The sequence below is a fragment of the Equus przewalskii genome, chromosome X, assembly GCF_037783145.1.
Source record: "Equus przewalskii isolate Varuska chromosome X, EquPr2, whole genome shotgun sequence".
Taxonomy (NCBI): Eukaryota; Metazoa; Chordata; class Mammalia; order Perissodactyla; family Equidae; genus Equus; species Equus przewalskii.
Genome location: NC_091863.1, coordinates 35,652,335 through 35,674,292, shown reverse-complemented (window position 1 = coordinate 35,674,292; position 21,958 = coordinate 35,652,335).

Here is a 21,958-nt window from a genome sequence, read left to right as displayed (position 1 = left end):
ATTACAAGGTATGTTTTCCTCAATTCCTGTCAAGTATTCTACTTGACATGTTATTATGAAGAGAGTGGAGATTATATATTACCTGACTAGGTGAGGTAGCATTTCTTGCATTCTACCCCTTTGGAGAGTTAGAAAGTTTCAACATTTAATTTGACATAGAATTAATGTCCTTGCCAAGAAAATCTTTGCACCTGATTCATGAACTTTCCATCTCCCACTACCTTTTCTCTCCAACCCATTCCATCCAAGTACCCTGATCTGTGTGTCTGCTCTGGATTTTCTAAACATTATCTTAGAGTCAGGCTGTAAGATTATCAGAGCTGGAGATGTGGGTTGCTTTATTTAGTGCCTAATAACCGTTCAGTCAAGGAATTGCTTTTACTGAATGGGCACTAAGCCATTGACTGAGCCAGAGGGAGTGAAACTCACTGTCATATCTTACCACAAAGCGTGGTCAGGAACTTCATCCACTGCTTCCTGCAGTATCCTCTCTATCAGGACCCACGGCGGAAACTGCTCCCAGATTTATCTATCACAAGCAAGTTGCCAAGGAGAAACAGCTTTTTCCATCTTATGGACTCTATGAGTCCTGTTCCTGATCGTGTTTACTTTTTGTTTAGCCACTGGAAAGCAAACAGCTAAATTGTTATAACTATATAGGACATTATGCTCTACAATTCCAATATTACTTCTGATTTTTTCCCCATCGTACCACCCCTCTCAAGTGTTCATTTGTATCCTTTGGTACAGCATGCCTGTTTGAAAGCAACCTTAAGTCCTTTGTGGAACAATCTGGGGTATAAATAAATAATTGTGGCACTGTTTTTTTATTGTCGTTGTTGTTCATTTTGTTTGTTTCCCACTGTGCTGCATCATTAATTGTGTATGAATCTGTACTGAGCTGGTGGAAGAAATCAGCACATGTCCTAAGTTGTATTTTAAAAACTGACAGTTTACAGAATAGTTTCAAAAATGTATAAGCTCAAAGACATTCCATGTGTCTTCAGAAAATTCCAAAGTTGTTGACATTGTCATGGCATTGGCCACATAATTATAATTATTTTTAAATTCATGTTTTGTTGTTGTTTTCCCCTTAGAGGCAAGTTGAATGTTAATGGAAGAAGGTGTAAAAATATTAATAATTGGTGAACCTATGTGAAATATATACAGCTATTCATTGTACTAATATTTTGTAGATTTGAAAATTTTTATTCTAAATAGTAAAGTATAGGTAAATAAAAATGTCATGCTAGCAAAGAATCCTCTGGCCCTGCTCCAACTTGAAATATGTTAGGCTGAACAGAATTCAAAGAATCACCAACGTTATATGAATCTTGAGGCAATTCTTCTATTGTGCTAATGGCTGGACATCTGTGCTTCTCTCCTTGGAGATGAGCGATGATTTGTGCTAAACAAAATCAAAAGTGTCTTTGAACATTATTCCAAGTTAAATGCTGTTATCTTGTGCCATTGAGGTATGTGAGTGGATCAGAACTTTGTTAAATCTGTTGTATCTGATATTTACTTTGCAGATATTCTCTGGTAAATATTCTCTGGAAATGGTTTCCTCATTTTTTAATAGCTATGGTTCTTTGAGATTCACATATTTGGGCATGAATAGTGTGTGTATCACTTAAGTCCTTCCTGGATCTTTTCTGACTCCGTAAGTTTGCTAGATTCTTATACTAGTTCTCATCCAGGTGGAATAACTTTACGCCATCTGGCTGTGAGTCTGAGTTGCTCTGTATACTACGAAATATAACGAGTACTTCACTCTCTCTAATGACACAAGCTTATCCTCCATCACCTGCCTCACGACAGCCATCAAATAGAACTGGAGCCCTTAAGCTCAAGGGAGCTTTCCAGATACACATATACAGTAAAGGATTTTTTTTTTCCAGGAGGAGAGGGTAGGATCCTGTGGCTTATTATTTGTAAGATATTCAATTCAGTATTTAATGAGCACTTAATAGGTGCTCTGACCATGTCCTGGATGGGATAAAGAAATTATTTGTATTTTGAAAGTTAGCCAAAGTTTTTTATAGACAAAGATGGGAGAAAGGTGTGCTAAATGGGAGAAAAACATTTTTCAAGACGTGGAAAGACAAAGGATATATTCAGGGAATAGCAACAATTTTAATTTGGCTGGAATGTTGGTTGGGGAACAGAGAATATTGAGAAATAAACCTTAAGTACTATGGAAAATAGCTGGTATTTACCTATTCACTATTTTATATTGACATAAAAATTTCTGAGCAGGAGAGTGATAGATTGATTTGGCAACAGTGAGTAGGATAAAGGCCGAGAGAGAAGAGTATAGGCAAGGAGATGGTTTAAAAAATGATTGTAATAGCTTATGCGCAAAGTCATGCAGGCTTGTACTAGTGTTTTAGAAGTGGCAAAGGGAGTGATGAGAGAGATGAAGAGGAAATTCAGAGGTAGGAGTAACAGAATTTAGCAAATGATTGTTAGGATTGGGGGTCAGGGGGCAAAGGAGGATGAGAAGTAAAAAGTTCCTGAGGTTTTGATCCCAGAAATACTGAAAAGATAGTGAATGCATTAAAAAATATATGAAATATAAGAAAATTTGCATTGAAAAATTTTAATGTGTTTAAAAAATATTTTAATAATATGCATGTGGTGAAATGCACTAATTTTAAGTGCCTGATGACTTTTATGAAATAAATGCACCTGTGTAACTAACAATTAGATCAACATATAAAATAAAATTTTACCAGCACCCTAGACACCTCCATAATGCTTTTTCAATTATTACTCTCCCTCAAAGTAACCACTATTCTGAATTATCTCACTGTAGAATAGTTGTACCTGTTTTGGAGTAATATACTGGTGTGCTGGTAAATATTTAACAATCCCCTCTCAGGAGTGGGGGAGAGAGGATCCATGATTTGTAACATTTGACAATTTCTGTGGTATGAGTACTCCCACTATGGCTGATTTTAAGCTACCAAGAAGATATCACTGAATGTGGCATTGAGAAAAAATGCACCCAATCAGCTGTAACAAGCTGATATAAACTGGCTCCATCACATACCTGCAGCAATATAATACTTTTGTGTTGTCATCTTTTGCTCAGTATTATGTTTGTAAGATTCATCTATGTTGTTCTGTATAGTAATGGTTCATTCTGTTTTATTTCTATATCACAATTTATTCATCCAATCTACAGTTGATGGATAATTGGGTCGTTTTCATTTTTTGTCTATTATGAATAATGCTGCTACGAAGCCTCTTGTATGGTACTTTAGGTATGCATATGTATGCATTTCTATTGAGTATATACTTAGGGGCTCAATTACTGGGTGTGCAAATGTTCAGCTTTAGTAGATACTGCCAAGCAGCTTTTCAAAGAGGTTTTACCAATTTATGCTCCCACTAGCACTACACGAGAGTTTCAGTTTCTCCATAACCTTGCCAAAACTTGATTCTGCCAGTCTATTAATTTAGCCATTCTAGGGATTATGCATTAGTGCCTAATCATGGTTTTAGTTTGCATTTCCCTCGTGCGCCAGGAGGTTGGGCATTGACGATTTGGATATCATCTCTTGTGAAGTGCCTTTGTATTCTTTTGTTCATTTATTTTTAATTGGGCTATCTGCATTTTCTAATTGATTTGTGAAGTTCTTTATATATTCTCAATCAGACTTCTTTGTTGACTAGATAAATCTCCTGTGGCTTGATTTTCCATCTCTCAGCGGTGTCTTTTGTTGAACAGAAGTTCTTAATTTTAATAAAATCCAATTTATTAATCTTTTATGGCTTGTGCTTTTTGGCATCCCATTAAAAAATGTTTTCCTACCTCAAAGGCATTGAAGATATTCTCATTTATTTTCTTCTGAATTTTTTTTTTTTGCTATTCATATTTCAGTGTAAGATCTATATAGAATTAAATTTTCTCTATACTGTAATATTGGGGACCAGAGTTGTATACCATATGAATGCAAAATTGATTCGAACCATTCCCTCGTGTACTACAATGGCACAGTCATGTTGTCTGTGAATAATGACAATTTTATTTCTTCCTTTATAACCCTGCTACTTTTCTTTCTTTTTTTCAGTTTGCCTTATTTCACTAATGACAGTCTCTAGTACATGTTAGAATTGGTCTTAGTGGGTAACTTGCCTCATTTCCAACCTCAGGGGGAAAGCATTCAATAATTCGCCATTAATTATGATGTTTGCTGAATAGTTGTTTTTTGGTTTTTGTTTGTTTTTGTGTGATAACCCTATAACAGATTAAGAAAGTTCCTATCTGTTCCTTTGGATGTTAAATTTTATCAAATAATTTTTCTGTATCCATTGAGATAGCCATGTAGTTTGTTTTTCCTTTATTACCTGTTAATGCGATGAATTGCATTAATTGATTTTTGAAAGTTAAAACAACTGTGCATTCCAGAAATTAACTTATTTGTGACATTATATCATTTTAATATGTTGATGGATGTTATTTGAAAATATTTTGTTTAGGTTTTTTTTTTAATCGTTTCATAACAGAGTTTTAACTATAATTAAACTTTTAAATAATGTACCTACAGGTTTTGGTAACAAGATTATCCTGACCTCACTTGGAGATGTCTCTTTTTTTGTCTAGTTTCTGGAAGAGGATTTTTCTCTTCTCTTGAAATTGCTATTATTTTTTTCTTAAATATTAAAGATAATTTAATGGACAAGCCATCCAGGCTATTGGAAGCTTTGAATTATGAATTCACTTTCTTTACAAGAAACAGGGCTACGTCTTTTTTAAAAATTGAGATGTAATTAACATACCATAAATCCTCCCTTTTAAATGATATAATTACATTGTTTCTAGTATATTCCCAAAGTCATGCAACCATCATCACTATCTAATTCTAGAATATTTTCATCACCAAAAAAAGAAACCCTGAACTCATTAGCAGTCACCCCTCATTCTTCCTTCCCCCTAGCACCTGGACAACTCTAATTTACTTTCTGTCTCTATGGATTTGCCTAGTCTGTACATTTTATATAAAGGGGATTACACAGCATATCTGACTTCTTTCACTTAGAATAATGTTTTCAAAGTTCATCTTTGTTTTAGCATATATTGGTACTTTATTCCTTTTTATGGCTGGATAATATTCTTGTATGGATATACCACATTTTGTTTATCCACTCATCTATTGATGGATACTTTTTGGCTATATGAATACAGTCATGCATTGCTTAATGATGGACTGAGAAATGTGTCTGTCATTAAGTGATTTTGTTGCTGTGCAAACATCACAGAGTGTACTTAGACAATCCTAGATGGTATAGTTTACTACACACCTAGGCTACATTGTATAGCCTATTGCTCCTAGGCTACAAACCTGTACAGCATATTACTGTATTGAATACTTGGAGAATTGTAACACAATGGTAAGTATTTGTGTATCTAAATGTATCTAAACATAGAAAAGCTACAGTAAAAATACAGTATAAAAGATAAATATAGTACAACTGTATAGTGCATTTACCATGAATGGAGCTTGGAGGACTGGAAGTTGATGTAGGTGAGTCACAGAGCGAGTGGTGAGTGAATGAGAAGGCCTAGGACATGAGTGTGCACTACTGCAGACTTTATAAACACTGTACACTTAGGCTACACTAAATTTATACAAAATATTTTTCTTTCTTCAATAATAAATTAACTAACTTACTGTAACTTTTTCACTTTATGACTCTAATTTTTAAAAAATTTTGACCCTTTTGTAATATCTCTTAGCTTAAAACACAAATACATGGTACAGCTCTACAAAAATATTTCTTTCTTTACACTCATTCTATAAGCTTTTTCTATTTTTAAAAATTTTTACTTTTTAAACTTTTTTGTTAAAAACTAAGACACAAACACGCACGTTAACCTAAGCCTACACAAGGTCAAGATCATCAATATCACTGTCTTCCACATCTTATCCGATTAGAAGGTGTTCAGGGGCAATAACATGTTATGGAGCTGTCATCTCTTATAATAACAATGTCCTCTTCTAGAATACCTCCTGAAGGACCTGCCTGAGGCTCTTCTTGGGGAGATGTCACTCTTTTCAGAAGTATGTCCATGGTGGTTTATTTGGTTTGTTTCCCCTTTTCATCATAGATTTGCTTGTAAGCAGATAATGCACAATGAACATTCTTCTCTATTAATGACAACCTTTGAGTGTTGGCGTCCATATTTTCAAACTTTTTGAGGGCTTGTTGAGGTCTGCAAAAGATTGTGTTAAACCCTTCACTGTGAATTTTCTTGGGGGTTCTTCTTCTATGTCTCCTGCAGTTTCCTTTCCTTTTCTCTTGCCTCTTCTTCAGCTATACATTTCTGATCTAGTTCCAACAACTCATCAGTCAATTCCTCAGGAACCACCTCTAGGAGCTCCTCAATGTCATCCTCATCTACACCAGGATAAAGGTGTTTACCATCTCAACCACAGCCTTGTTGATTTTTGCAACCTCCTTATCCTTGGAAAATCCTTTGAAGTCATGGATGAACCTCTTGTCTTCTTTCTGATGCCATTCACACACTCCTTGGTGACATCACCCAGGACCAAGCAAGGTTCTTGATGCAGTCATAGATGTTGTAGTCCTCCCAGAAGTGCATCAGTGTCTTCTCAGTTGCAGCAACAGCCTGGACAAAGGTCCTCCTCAGGAAGTAGGCTTTAGAAGCTGCTGAAACTCCTTGATCCATTGATCGGATCAAAGAGGTGGTGTTTCGAGGGAAACTTGGAAACACCACTTTGATACTGGGGTGAAGATCACCAATAAAAGGAGGATGTCTGGGAGCATTATCAACAATAAGCAAAACCTTGAAAGGTATGCTATTCTCCAAAAAGTACTTCTCCATTTTGCTGACATAGAAATTCAGGAGGGCATCTTGGAAGAGGAGATGGGTCAACTATGACTTCTTATTGTTCCTATAGCACACTGGCAGTTTGTGCTTATTCATATGCTTGAAGGCCCTGGGCTTCTCACTGTGCCAGATCACAAAGGGTTTCAATTTGTAGCCTGCAACATTGCCCCCAAGCAAGACTTCTTTCTTGTTAAAAGCCTTGAAACCTGGCATTGACTTGGCCTCCTTGTGGATGAAGGTCTTTTCAGTCATCTTTTTACAGAATAGGGAAGCTTCATCAATATTGAATATTTGCTCTGGCAAGTAATTTTCCTCCACAATCAGCTTATCTAGAGTTTCCAAAAATTCTTCAGCTGCCTTCACGTCAGCATTCACAAACTCACCACTCACTTTCACATTATGTAATGAATAACAATTCTTGAATTGTTTAAACCACCCAGAGCTGGCAGTAGAATCCAACATCACAGTCAGGTCCAGCCTTTTCTTTCAACATCGCAAACAAACTTTTTGCTTTGGCCGTGCTTGTTATGGTGCTGAGAGGGATATGCTCCTATGTCTGGTCTTCAATCCAGGTCATTAGAAGTTTCTCCATGTCTGATATAGGCCCTTCTCAAATTTTTGTTAGTCTCATTGCCCTCAATGAAGCAGATCCTTTAACAGCTTCCATCACTTTGTTCTTGTTCTTAAGGATCGTAGCTTTGGTGGAATGGGACATGCCTGAGTGGCGAGCAATAACCATCACTGATTTTCCACCTTCGTAATCCTTAATCACTTTCAATTTTGTTTACAGGTCAGTCACTCACTGTGACCTCTTATTGGCACATTAGCAGTGGATTTTGTATGCTTAGGGGCCATGATGAACAAAATCAAATGAGATCAAATCAAGCACATGATAAAATGATGCAATCAAGAGATATATGGGGCTGCTGCTGGCGTAGCATGGTATACTGTTTTACAGTAAATTTTTTTTGTAGGTAGAAAGAGTAGGCTCTAAAATAATGATAAAAAACACAATATAGTAAATACATAAACCAGTACCATGGTCGTTTATTATCAAGTATTATGTATAGTATATAATTGTATGTGCTGTACTTTTATAGGACTGGCAACACTGTAGGTTTGTTTACACCAGCATCACCACAAATGCGTGAGTAATGCATTGCACTATGACATTATGATGGCTACGACATCACTAGGCAATAGGAATTTTTCAGCTCAATTATAGTCTTATGGGACCACCATCGTATATGTAGTTCATCGTTGACTCAACTGTCATTATATGGCCCATGACTGTAATGCTTCTATGAATATTCATGTACAAGTTTTTGTATGGACATATGTTGTCAATTCCAAAGCAGCTACACCATTTTACATTCTCAGTAGCAATGTATGAGGGTTCCAATTTCTCCACATCCTTGTCAATACATATTATTATCTGTCATTTTGATCTGAGCCATCCTAGTATGTGTGAAGTGGTATTTCATTATCATTTTGATTTGCATTTTTGTAATGATTGATGATGTTGAACATCTTTTCATGTACTTATTGGCCATCTGTATATCTCCTTTGAAGAAATATCCATTCAAATCTTTTCCAGTTTTTAAATTGGATTCTTTATCTTTTTATTTTTTAGTTGTAAAAGTTCTTTATATAGTGTAGAGACAGGTCTTTACTAGATATATTATTGGAAAATATTTCTTCCATTCTCTTGGTTGTCTTTTCACTTTCTTGATAGAATCATTTAAAGCACAAAAATTATTTTAATCAAGTCCAATGTATTTATTTTTGTTGTTGTTGTTGCTTGTGCTTTTGGTGTCATATCTAAGAAGCTACTGCCTAATCTAAAATTGTGGAGATTTACACCTTTATTTTTTTTCAAAGAGTTTTATAGTTTGAGTTCTTACCATTAAACCTTTACATATTTTGAGTTTATTTTTCTATATGGTGTAAGGTAGGAGTCAAACTTCATTCTTTTACATGTGGATATCCAGTTGTACCAGCAGCATTTATGGAAAAGATTATTTTGCCCCACTGAATTGTCTTAACACCATTATCAAAGATCAATTGACCAGAACTGTGGGACTTTATTTCCAGACTCTTGATTCTATTCCATTGATCTATATGTCCATGCTTTTGACAGTACAGTATTGTCTTGACACTGTAACTTTGTAGTAAGTCTTAAAATCACAAAGTCTGACTCCTCCAACTTTGTTCTTCTTTTCAAGATTGTTTGGCTTTTTGGGGTCCCTTGTATTTCCATATACCTTTTAGGATAAACTTGTCAATTACTGCAAAAAATGCCATTGGGATTTTGATAGTATATTGAATAAGTAGATCAATTTTGGGAATATTGTCATCTTAACAAAATTGAGTCTCCTAATCCATGAATATGAGGTGTTTTCCCCATTATTTTAGGTCTTTTAAATTTCTTGCAATGATGCTTTATAGTTTTCAGTGTATAAGACTTATACTTCTTTTGTTAAATTTATTTCTAAATATTTAATTCTTTTTAATGCTATTGTACATGGAATTGTTTTCTTTATTTTTTGGATTGTTCATTGCTAGTGTGTACAAACAGAATTGATTTTTATATTGGATATTATATTCTGTAACCTTGCTGAACTTGCTTATTAGCTCTAGTAGGGTTTTAGTTGTGAATTATTTAGGATTCTGTCTATATAAGATCATGTCATCTGTGAATAGAGATAGTTTAATTTCTTCCTTTCCAATCTGGGTGCTTTTTATTTCTTTTTCTTGGCTAGTTGTCCTGGCTGGAATCTCCAGTACAGTTTAGAATAGAAACAGTGAGAAGGCATATCCTTGACTTGTTCATGATCTTACGGGGAAAGCTGTCAACTTTTCACCATTAAGTAAGATGTTAGCTGTGGATTTTTTTGTAGATTCCCTATAGCTATATATGTCAATTAAGTTGAGCTTTTTAATTATACTGTTGAAAACTCCTATAACCTTACTGATTTTAGTTTACTGGCTCTATCCACTGAAAGAGTGTGTTGAAATCTCCAATAATTGCTTTTGTATTATTTATGATTCCTTATTGGTCTACCTGTGTTTGCTTTATATATTTTGGGGCTATATTTTTAGGCACATACAAATTTTGATTGTTATATCCTATTGAGTTAACTTTTCAAAATTTCAACTATTCCTCTTTATCGCTAGTAATATTTCAGTGTAAATTTTTCATCCTTTATCTTTAAAACTTTTGATACACTTATATTTTGGCATACCTCTTATAAGCAGCAAAGAGTTTTTGTGAGCATGTATATGTGCTTTTTAAACTTAGTCTGACAATCTTAGTCTTCAACTTCGAGTATTTGGTCTAACCTTATTTAGTTTAAGTAGTAATACATTTATATTTAAATATGCTATCTTTTATTTTCCTTCTCCTCACTTTGTTCCTTAATCTTGACATGTTTGTGTCCTTTTATTTGATTAATCAATTATTTTTCAGTATTCCATTTTCACTGATAATTATTCATTATTTTATTATTCTTTTAATTTTTACCCTAGATATTACAAATGCATCCTTGACTTATTTGACTCAACCTTAAGTTAGATCTTTTACCACTCTCTGAGCAATGCAAGGATCTTACAACATTTTAACTCCATTTACCTCCATTCTGCTTTTGGCCTATTGTTGTTAGGCATTTTAATTCTCTCTATATTGTAAACCACATAGACCAATAATATTATTGTTTTGAAGAGTTGATTTATGCACACATTTATCCTTTCTAGTGGTTCTTTATGCCTACTTGCATTACCAAGATTCCAACTCAGATAATTTTTCTTCTTTCTTCTTCTTTCTTCCTATAGGATTTCTTTAACGAATCCAATCAGGATCTCTTTGTTTACTTAAAAATGTATATATTTCCTCTTCATTTTGAAGGATATTTTCCCTAAATTCTAACTTGACAGTTCTTTTATTTTAGCATTTCAAATACATTATTCCACTATTATCTGTATCCATTGTATCTGGTGAGAATTTGACTGTCAGCCCTATAGTCATATTGTCGTTCCTTTGGAGGTAATATATCACTTTTCTCTGTATGCTTTTAAATGTTTTCTTTTTCTTTTTTGTCATAATTTTAATGATTTTATGCCTATATGTCACTACATGGTTTGGGTTCACGGAGCTTCTTGATAAGTTTGAGATTATAGACATGCGTCTCTTCAAATATTACTTCTACCCCATCTCTTTTTCCAGTCTTGCCAGAAATATAAATTATGCATATGATAGACATTTTCCCATGTCCTAGTGATCTTTTATATGCTTTTCTCATTTTTTAATATTTTCTGTCTGTATTTCAATGTGTATATTTTTCACCAGCCAACCTACTGTTCACTACTCCATTCTTCTCTTGTACTAATGTGCTGTTGATTATATTTAGTCAATATTTAATTTCATGTTATTGTACTTTCCATTCTAGAATTTCCATCTGATTCTTTTTCATAGATTACAGCCCTTTGGGGAGAAATTTCTATTTTTTGTCCATTTTCTTCAATGACTTAATCATATTTATACAGTTTTAAGGTCCATGTCTGAAAACTACAATTTTGGGGTCATCTATGGCTCTAATTGTCTTTATTTCTCTTCATTTTTGGTCATTTAATTCTGTTTCCTGCCATGACTTTTAATTTTTTATTGAATGTGAGGCATTGTGTATAAAAATTTGTAGTGGGTCAGGATATTATTTTCCTACAGAGTAGTTTTAATCTTTTCCCAATAAAGATAGATTTAGGGCATTCACCTTCTTCTAATTGAAAATGCTCTTATTCTTAGGGTATAGTCATTCTGGAGCATCAACTGCAATTTTAGAATGTTCACCACAGCACATTTTCCATGGTGGGCCTTGACCTCTGGATTTCATCCTCTTAGCAGTTGCTTTCTTCTTGGTTTCCTAGAATTATGCTTCATATCCTTTTAAATTGCTTTAGAGGAAGATGGCATGCATGATGTCAGCTGCATCTCAATGTATTTCCCTTCCCTCTGGAATCGTGGTTCTTTGACTTCTGACTCTTCAATGCCTTTAAACAAATGTTTTTGTATTGCAATAGCTTTTATATTTGTTCTCACTGGGAGATTTAATCTGAGATCAGCTAGTCTTTTATGGCTAGGAACAGAAATACTCCCTTTATAAGTTTTATTTTAATTATGTTGTACTTTAGTTACTGGAGGGATATTCAGGAGGCCTTGTATGACAGTAGTCTTTAAATCTGATTTTAGGATTCAAGAACAAGCAGCAGCTAGCATTGTGGATTTCAGTGTCATCAACATGCTTAAGGCTTTTGAAATCTTGGAAAACCAAGTGAATGAGAAGTTTAGAAAGGCTATACAAAAAATAAAAATAAAACAGTAAAGGAGAAAAAATGATCACTAGGAAGATAACTGGAGATGAACAATTTCACAGAGAAAGATTCAAGAAGAAGGTAGCCAACTCAATCAATTCTATAGAGTAAGGAGAAGAAAGAGTCAAAAAGGATCATTAGATTTCATCTCTTTGGGTACAATTGTGACAACTGAGTGAGTAGTATTAGAAAGTTTTAGAAAGGAGATTCTTAGAGAATAAGAAGGCACTAATAAAGTAGAAGAATTGGATTTTTCTTTAAGGAATTTAGCAATGAAAGAAAAGAGAGAAATATCAGAAACTTAGCAGGGTAGCAAACCTCAGGAAATGTTTTTAGAGAAATTTTAAGTATATGTGAGCATAGGAGTAGAAAGACTTTAAGGATAAGGTAAAGGAGAGGTTAAAAATGCAAGTAAGAACAAAGGTATCTATGATAAGGATATCTAAGATGTTGAATTGAGAGTACATGTGAATGGGAAAGCCTATAAAAGGAGGCTATGGGATACCTCATCTTCTGAGAGGAAAGGAAAGGAAAAAAACGACCCCATTTTACTTCACTTAAGGAAGAGTTGAGATTATATGCCGAGGGTGGAGATGAGAGTCAAGATTTGAAAAGAATGGGGTTCATGATGGAGTGACTATGAGGGCTGTTGGAATTATAGGGTTCAGGGGACAGTGAGGTGGAGGTGTTAAACATCCATCTGGATAATTTTCTTAGCTGATTTTCATGATAAATTCATCAGCAACAGAGACCTGGAAGCCTACAAACTAGAGATACAGATGGGAAGAAGATAATATGAAACAAGATGTGTTTCAACTGAGAAAGGATTATCAAGCAAGGATGGAAGAATATAGCATGGAACAGTTGTTTTTTTTTTTTTTTTTTTTTGATATCTCTTTGCTGTGAGACATGAGGTGGCTTATGAGGGAGATATTTGCTTGGAGGCTGTGATTTTTAGTTAAGTGATATTGTATAAAAATATAAGAATGCATTGGGATTTGAACCCAGGAAGCACAGGAAAAGGGTAGAGTGTCCTCCAAAAGGTGAATGGCTCTGAGGATGAACAGATGAAATCGATAAGAATAAAAGTAGAGGAAGAAGTACTATTGGTGGATCAAAGATGAGGAAATGGGAGGCTGCATCATAGGCCAGAGGAACATGTTAGGGACCAGCCAGTACTGAGGAGGCTGGAATTCAGTAATTAGGATTTTTCAGTGATCCACATGGTTATATTAACCTCCCAGTGAAAGCTTTTGTTTATTTCTGCATGTTCTTTGAATCAAGTTGTTGGGTTCTTGGAGGTTTATTGCGTCTTGTAAGGTGTAGGCTACAGCAGTGAAACCTTTAATTTCAGGGAAATAACATTGGTAACCTTTAATTTCAATTTACTTTATTGCATCTTTGTAATATTTTTCACATGATACTATAGGAGAGAAAGAAATTTTTCCTCTATCCTCTTATGTTCAGTGAATAGGGCCCTACAAATTAAACTGACAAAATACAGATTAACAGGAGAAGAAAAGGTTTTTACATTTGTGTATTGAAGCTTTACAGAAATAGACTGAAAACCCAAAGAGATGGACAGACCCAGGGATTTATATACCATTTTAACACAGTGTGGAGAAGGGGGTTTGGGCTTCTGGGGTATGGGAGGGGATAGGTTGTGGGAAAGTGACTAAGAAACGGTACGACAAGTAAGGATTGTTTAGTAAGGTTTATTATACAGATTCAAGTCATCTCATGTGGTAAGGATTGTCTCCAAGGAAGTAAGGAGAGGAGGACAACTTTACAAGTGGAAATTTCCTGTAGAAATGTAAATTTCCGTTACAAAAGGAAAATTTATACTCTGTTTTTAGAGCTTTTCCTGAATTTGCTGTTCCTCAATTGCCTTCAGTTCAAAATAATTGTTATACCAAAGAGGCATATTTTGAGGTGGCATATTCTGGTCCTCTTCAATACAATTCAGCACCATTCTCTAGTTACATCCTCTAGTATATTCTCATAGTTGGTTTTGATTGCCGTCGACTAACAACTTCTGGGTTTAAATTCTTCAGGAATTTTAATTGCTCTAGAGTCTATCACTAGTTCAGAGTTAGCTCTTTTCAAGGTTCAGGAAATTATGAATTATATGGGAGAAATGTTTTCAAAGTCACCCTTGACTGATATTTCTCATTTTGAATCCAGTCTTCTCTCTTAGGACTTTAGTTTCGTTCATCTTCCACCAAGCTGATTTATTTTTTATTTTTTATTTTTTTTTTAAGATTTTATTTTTTTCCTTTTTCTCCCTAAAGCCCCCCTGTACATAGTTGTGTATTCTTCGTTGTGGGTTCTTCTAGTTGTGGCATGTGGGACGCTGCCTCAGCGTGGTCTGATGAGCAGTGCCATGTCCGCGCCCAGGATTCGAACTAACGAAACACTGGGCTGCCTGCAGCGGAGCGCGCGAACTTAACCACTCAGCCACGGGGCCAGCCCCCACCAAGCTGATTTTTAGCTCCTGTATGTGTTTTATAGGGAACAATTTCCAAAGTATTTGTTTTATGTCTATACTTTTCATCCGTTGTATTCTTCTTCAAATAGATGTAAGAACTCTACCTCTTTTGCTGAACATGTGGTTCAGTGCCTGGCTCAATCTTGGACCCAATTTATTAGTTTAGTCCCCAGTTCCCTGTTCTGTTTCTCAGCTTTTTTGGTTCCTTTCTGTAGAGTGCAAATACCCCTCATGCTGAGACTCTTCTGATTTAGACTAAAACCCATAGCACACACATTTGGAAACCTATGGCTGCTTGGGGGGCCATATGGCAACTTAAGAGAGTCCCTGTTACTGCTGCCAAGTCCCTGACTGTTATGAAAACACAACTCCATTGTTTCCAAAGCCCTAGGAGGGGGAGGACTAATTTTTCCTTCTTCTTCTGCAAAACAGCAGGAACTGTAAATAACAGTCCTCTAGATAACACGAGTAGGTAAACATTGCCAGGATTTGTTATCTAAAGTGCTAAAACTCCAACCTTATTTTGTTGTTTTTCTATTGCTTATAGGGGTTCAGGATTTCTGCGGCTCATAGGGGTAGCCAGCCAGAGGAGAAATTATATGGAGGAGAAAAATAGCATGTTTACTCCTAAGTAATTTGGAGTAAATCTGTTGAGTTTTATCGTATTTTGAATCTGGGAAAACATTTTATTCCAGATAGTTCTCCTACCCTGACAAAGGATTTTGAACATGGCTCTGTTTTATTATCATTCACTATAGGACAACCACTTTAAACTCTTATATAATTTAAAAGTTTTCTAGTGAGTTGACAGTTCTTGGACATATTAAACATTGAAAGCAAATCCTGAGTTTTCCTCTTTATTTTAGGTATCAAGAGTACTGTACCTAATGGTGTTTTTTTTGGAAAATAATTTTCTGAGATTGACAAGTGTGAAAAAAGCATGAGTTGTGTCACTTGGCATGATTATTATGAATTCATTGTATATTTGCTTACTATATCTGCAAGATACATATATATATTTTCTGACAAACCACACGCCCTGGGTATTTACACCACCCTGCATTTTCTTCCCTATAGAGGGCCTTGTAAATGAATAGGCTCTCAGAATCAGCGTTTTTTCCTTCTATGAACCTGCTGTATTCAAGGAGTCTGCTAGATGCTCAGGGTCATGTATAGGAACAAGATGTACTGCCTCCTTTCCCCAAATGAATGCTCCATTTACTGGAATCTGATTTATATTTAGTTGCGTAAGTACTATAATAGATGCATAAATAAGTGCTGAGAAGCAGTGATAATTAGTTTTGATTTTAGGAAAATCATAGAAAAGTTGACATATGAAATAGATTTCCACAGAGAAAAAGAATCTTTGAGTTGGGAGTGGGGATGGAATTTCAAGCAGAGGAAAAATCATGAACAAGGGTCTAGGAGCTATCTAAAGTGCTTAAATTGGGATCTGGTTTAATTTATTGTGGATATTTCAGGTTGTGTTACGTTGAATTGAATGTTAATACAAGTACTGTAAAATAGCACAGTAGTTGTATTTTATATCAGGGAGTTTGAGGGAGAGAAGACCTTAGTTCAAATGTCAGTTCTTAGCCATTATCCCATGAGATATGTCTCAAATGGTTAGCATAAAAGTGCTCACACATATGCGTGCGTGTAGACACATGCATACACACATACCAACTCTGCCTTTGTCCCTTTGCTTGCCCATCCTGTCCTCTGCCAAGGTAAGCCTGTTTTTGTAATCGGAGAAACTAATGGAGCAATTTCCTATTATGTTATTAGATGTAATAACACAGCTAATCACTTAAACATCTTTCATTTTGTGTATCACCTGCATTATGAGATTACAGGGATGTTAACCAAGTTTTCAATGATATAGAGGCTAACTGTAGACATTGCTGCTTGTCAGAGGTTCCTCATTAGCTGATTTTACCAGCCCTTCCCATTTCGATGGTGTGAGTTCAGAGAAACAACTTTACCACATGCTCAAGATCAGAAGAGACTTGTCATAGCCAGCCTTCAGAAGGGGCCACCAATGATCTCTATCTCCAGGTATTCACACCCTTGTGTAGTCTCCTTCTAACACTATATGAAATTTATTTGGTGAAACCAATGGAATACAACAGAACTGATGGTATGTCACTTCCAAGATTAGGTTATAAAGACTGGTTTCCATCTTGGGTTCTTTCTCTATCGCTCTTGTATCACTTACTCTCAAGGAAGCCAATGGCCATGTTGTTTGGACAGCAGTCATCCTATAGAGAGGCCCATGTGGCAAGGGACTGAGGTCTCCAGAAAATGGCCAGTGAGGAACTGAGTCCTGCCAAGAACCATGTAAGTGAGCTCAGAAGCAGATTCTCCAGCCTTGAGATGACAGCAACTCTGATTGGCGGCTTGACTGCAATGTCATGACAGACTCTGAGCTATAACTACAAGGTTAAACTGCTCTTGAATTCCTGACCCCAAGAAATTGTGAGACAATAAATGTTTATTGTTTTGAGGGGCTAAATTTTCATGTAATTTGTTATGCAGCAATAGATAACTAAGACAAGACCCTTCTGAGTGAGATCTTTCTCTTGTGCATAAACCACAGAGCATACTCAAAGTCCCTCCTTGAAATTGCTGAGGATGTGTCACCTCAGTAATGAGGCATGGCATCTGAGCACCATTTTGAGCCTGTGCTTCAGATGATGTAACTATATAATAGAAGGAGAAGAGAGAAACTTCAGATGCATGACCCATCGTGGCTGGGACCACACTTCTGCCTGGAACATATGGCATCTCTGTTCATGTATTTGATCCTTTCATTTAAAATCAATTAATCTCTTTTTTATCTAATAGGTAGTTCAGATCCTAACTTTTGCTTTCATGAAAACTATAAAAAGCAAAATGCAACCCTCATGATTGGGAGTGAGGAAAAAAATCATACATTAGGACAAAATTGATCCATTAGCAGCTGCACAGCAGTTATGAGAGGAGGGTTGGACTTGTGAGTGGAGACCCCTCTGTGGAGCACAAATGGACCCAGAAGGTTATTCAATCACTCTAAGTCTTGGTATCTTCTTTTATAAAATTAGATAAACAACACCTGACAGAGATTTTGTGATGATTAAGTGTGATTCTGCTTGTGAAAGTATTTGCACCTATTAAATATCATCTTTTTAAAGGTAAGCTCTTTTTTTTTGGAGGGGAAGATTGGCCCTGAGCTAACCTCTGTTGCCAATCTTCCTCTTTTTTTTTCTCCCCAAAGCCCCAGTACATAGTTGTATACCTTAGTTGTAAGTCTCCAGTTCTTCTCTGTGGGATGCTGCCACAGCATGGCTTGATGAGCAGTGTGTAGGTCCACGCCCAGGATCCGAACCAGTAAACCCTGGGCTGCCAAAGTGGAGCACATGAAGTTAATCACTACACCACCGGGCCAGCCCCTATTAAATATCATTTAAAAATATTCTCTAAAGTGCAGTGCATTGGCCTTAGGAGACATGTCCGTTCATAGAAGAGGATGTCTTGACCCAATGAGCAAATATTATCTGAGCACCTACTAGGTGCCAGGCACTGTGTTAGGATGGGGACCACAATAATGAACAAAAGAAACATAGTCTTTGCTCTCAAAGAATTTATAGTCAAGTGAGGGAAGTAGTAATCAATCAAATAATCTCACAAATGAAAACAAAATTCTAACTGTGACTACTGAGGTGGTAGAGGTACTATGAGAGCATATATAAAGGGAGATTTGACCTATTGAGGAAAATAAAAATGCTTCCCCAGGAAGTGATACTTGAGCTTAGATCTGAAGAAGAAGTAAGTGTTAAAGAAGGGTGGGAAATGCCTCTCAGTTTGAGGGAACAGCAGGTACAAAGAGCCAATGGTAGGGGGAATGCATGCGTTGAGCAGGAGGAACCAAAAAACCAGTGAGGCTGGAGGGCAGAAGATGTAAACCTTTTTTCTAGTTCATGTGTCTGCTAAGGTCTGTAATTAACCCAGTGGAATATCTGCACCTCAAGTACCTGATAGTGGGGGTAATCTTGTTTTGTTCCTCCTTACATAACAAAAGCAGAGCTAAGAGAAATAATGCTTGGAGGTGGATCCTTGGAGGAATGCAAAAATTAAACATTCCCTCAGTGGTTTTTGAATGTCTTTTTTTATCTTGCTGGATGAGCAAGGCCTGAGGACTAGACTGCTGGGAATTAGATCCTCAAAGAGCCATTTCTTTTCCTCTGAGCCAAGGTGTGGAGCCATTAATAAGTATTGAAGATTTCTGTAAGAAATATCCTTGTGCGAATGATTAGTTGAGAAGAACACCCACAGTATGTGGCAGAGGACTAATATCCTTAATATGCAAATAAAGCTGAAAAGTCATTAAGGAAACGTGTGTGTGTGTGTGTGTGTGTGTGTGTATCCTAAAGAAAAAATAGGTCAAGTACATGAAGGAGTGATTTACAGAATATCAAATCCAAATGGCCAATAAGCACGGCAACAAAAGTTCAAATTCAATATCTGAAGAAAATGTAAGATGATATCATTAATTGCCTTTGAATTCATTAAGGTTTTCAACAATGTTAATATCCATTATTGATGAGTGTATAGGAAAATTAATATTTTCATACATTTTTTACAAACTGATTGAGGTATGGTGTCAGGAATCCACAAGACCACGTGGGAGTTTGATGATTTGCTAGGTGGACTCACAGGACTCAGCATATAGTCATAGTCATGGCTATGATTTATTACACTAAAAGGATACAAAGTAAAATCACCAAAGATAAAAAGTGCATGGGGTCAAGGCCAGGGGAGACCAGATGCAAGCCTCCAAGAGTCCTCTCCTTGTGGGGTCACACAGGACACTTAATTACTTTAACAACAAATTGTGATAACACATGTGAAATGTCTGTCAGAACAGCGATTAGAAACTCAGTGCCCAAGGTTTTTGTTGGGGTTGGCCACATAAGTACTCTGCCTAGCATGCACCCAAATTCCAGAGTCCTAGAAGGAGAGCAGGTGTTTAGTGTAAACTACATTGTTTGCACCGTTTAGGCACAGTGAACACACTTATCAGTTAGAAAATGATGGGAGCCCCATCCAAATACAAGAATGGAGTTATGATGTAGTCTGATGCGGGGTCTGTGAGCCGAGGAGTCGAAAGAAAGATTTCTTAGACTCTCAAGATCTGGCAGTAGTGCTCTTTTATTTAGAGAATAGTGTGGAATAGCATGGGGACAGGACCCATGGGCAGTCAGAGCTTCTGCTGCCACTTCTGCTGCCCCCGCTGGCATGGGGACAGGACCCATGGGCAGGCAGAGCTGGTGCGTGGGGACAAGACCCACGGGCAGTCAGAGCTCCTGCTGCTGCCCCGAGTTGAGGGTTAGGGCTAAATTTAAGGCATAGGTATATGATTCATCTCTTTACAAGACAAAGGAAAGAACATGAAAAAAAAGTTAAAATGGTATCAGTGCAGGTGGGGTCTGGTCATTGGGTGATCCCATGACTTTTAGACAAGAATCAAATCGGATTAAGTGAAGGTTAGAAAGGTTAGACGCCACCACCCTAAACCAGTTACATGAGATTGCCAGACAGCAACCAACTTAAGTTCTTGCCTTCCCCATTAAGACTTTCTAGGGACAAGGTCATCTCTCCTCTTCTTCCTGGTACAGAGAGGGAGGCACCTTTTACAGATAGAGATTTACCTTACAAATGTAAATGTGTCCCAACAAGGGCAAGTTCCATTCCCCAGAGCCTCCTTCCCTGTCCCAGTTTATCGAAAGCAATCAGCCCGAAACAATCCTGATGCCAAAGAGACATATCCTGGGGTGGCCAATTTCGGGTCCCTACAAGGTCACCCCCCCTTCCTTCACAAACGCAAATGTCTCTCAGAAGAGCAAGCAAAATTTTAGTCCTCGGAGCCTGCTTCTCATCTGCAGTTTTAAAAGTAATCAGCCTAAAATCCTCATCATAGTCCAGTTTGTCAATTCTTTCATTTATCCTTTTGGTGTCATAGCTAAGAAAACATTGCCTATCTCAACAACTCAAAGATTTTCTCCTAAGTTTTCTAAAGGTTTATTGTTTTACTTCTTACATTTATGCCTAGAACCAATTTTTGTGTATCCACATCATTTTTGTGTGTGGTGTGAGGTAAGTGTCCAAGTTCATCTCTTTGGATATGGATATCCCACTGTCCCAGGAACGTTTGTTTAAAAAGCTTTGTTGAAAATCAGTTGACTATAAATATATGGATTTATTCTTGGCTCTCAATTCTATTCCATGGATCTATGTGCCTATTTCTATGCCAGTATCACACAATCTTAATAACTGTAGCTTTATAGTAAGTTTTAAAATTAGAAAGGAAAAGTACCCAAATTTTCTTCCATTTTTTCAAAATTGTTTCAGATATTATAGATTTTTTGCTTTTCCATATAAATTTTAAGATCAATTTTTAAATATCTGCAAAAAAAATCCTGGTGAAATTTTCATAGGGATTTCATTGAATCTACATATGAATTTGGGTAAAATTGCTATCAATTGTATTGAGTCTTCTACTTTATGAAGATGGAATGTCTTTCCATTTATTTAGATATTTTCGATTTCCCTCACCAATGTTTTATAATTTTGTGTGCAATCTTGCACTTCTTTAGTTAAATTTATTCATAAGTATTTTATTCTTTTTGATGTGATTATAAAAGGAATTATATTCTTAATTTCATTTTCAGATTGTTCGTTGTATATAGAAATACAATTGGCTTTTTGTATATTGATCTTATAATCTGCGATCTCATATTAATTCTTTTTTTTTTAAAGATTGACGTCTGAGCTAACATCTGTTGCCAACCTTCTTTTTTTCTTCTTCTTCTTCTCCCCAAAGTCCCCCAGTACACAGTTGTATATTCTAGTTGTGAGTGCCTCTGGTTGTGCTATATGGGGCACCACCCCAGCATGACTTGATGATCAGTGCCATGTCCACACCCAGGATCTGAACTCGCGAAACCCTGGGCTGCTGAAGTGGAGCACTCGAGCTTAACCAGTCAGCCACAAGGCCAGTCCCCTAATATTAGTTCTAATAGCTTCTTTTTGTAGATTCCTTAGGATTTTCTACATGCAGGATCATGTCATCTGCAAATAAAGACAGTTTTACTTTTTCCTGTTTAATATGGATGCCTTTTTTTTTTTTTGGTGAGGAAGATTGGCCCTGAGCTAACATCCATTGCCAATCTTCCCCTGTTTGCTTGAGGAAGATTGTCCCTGAG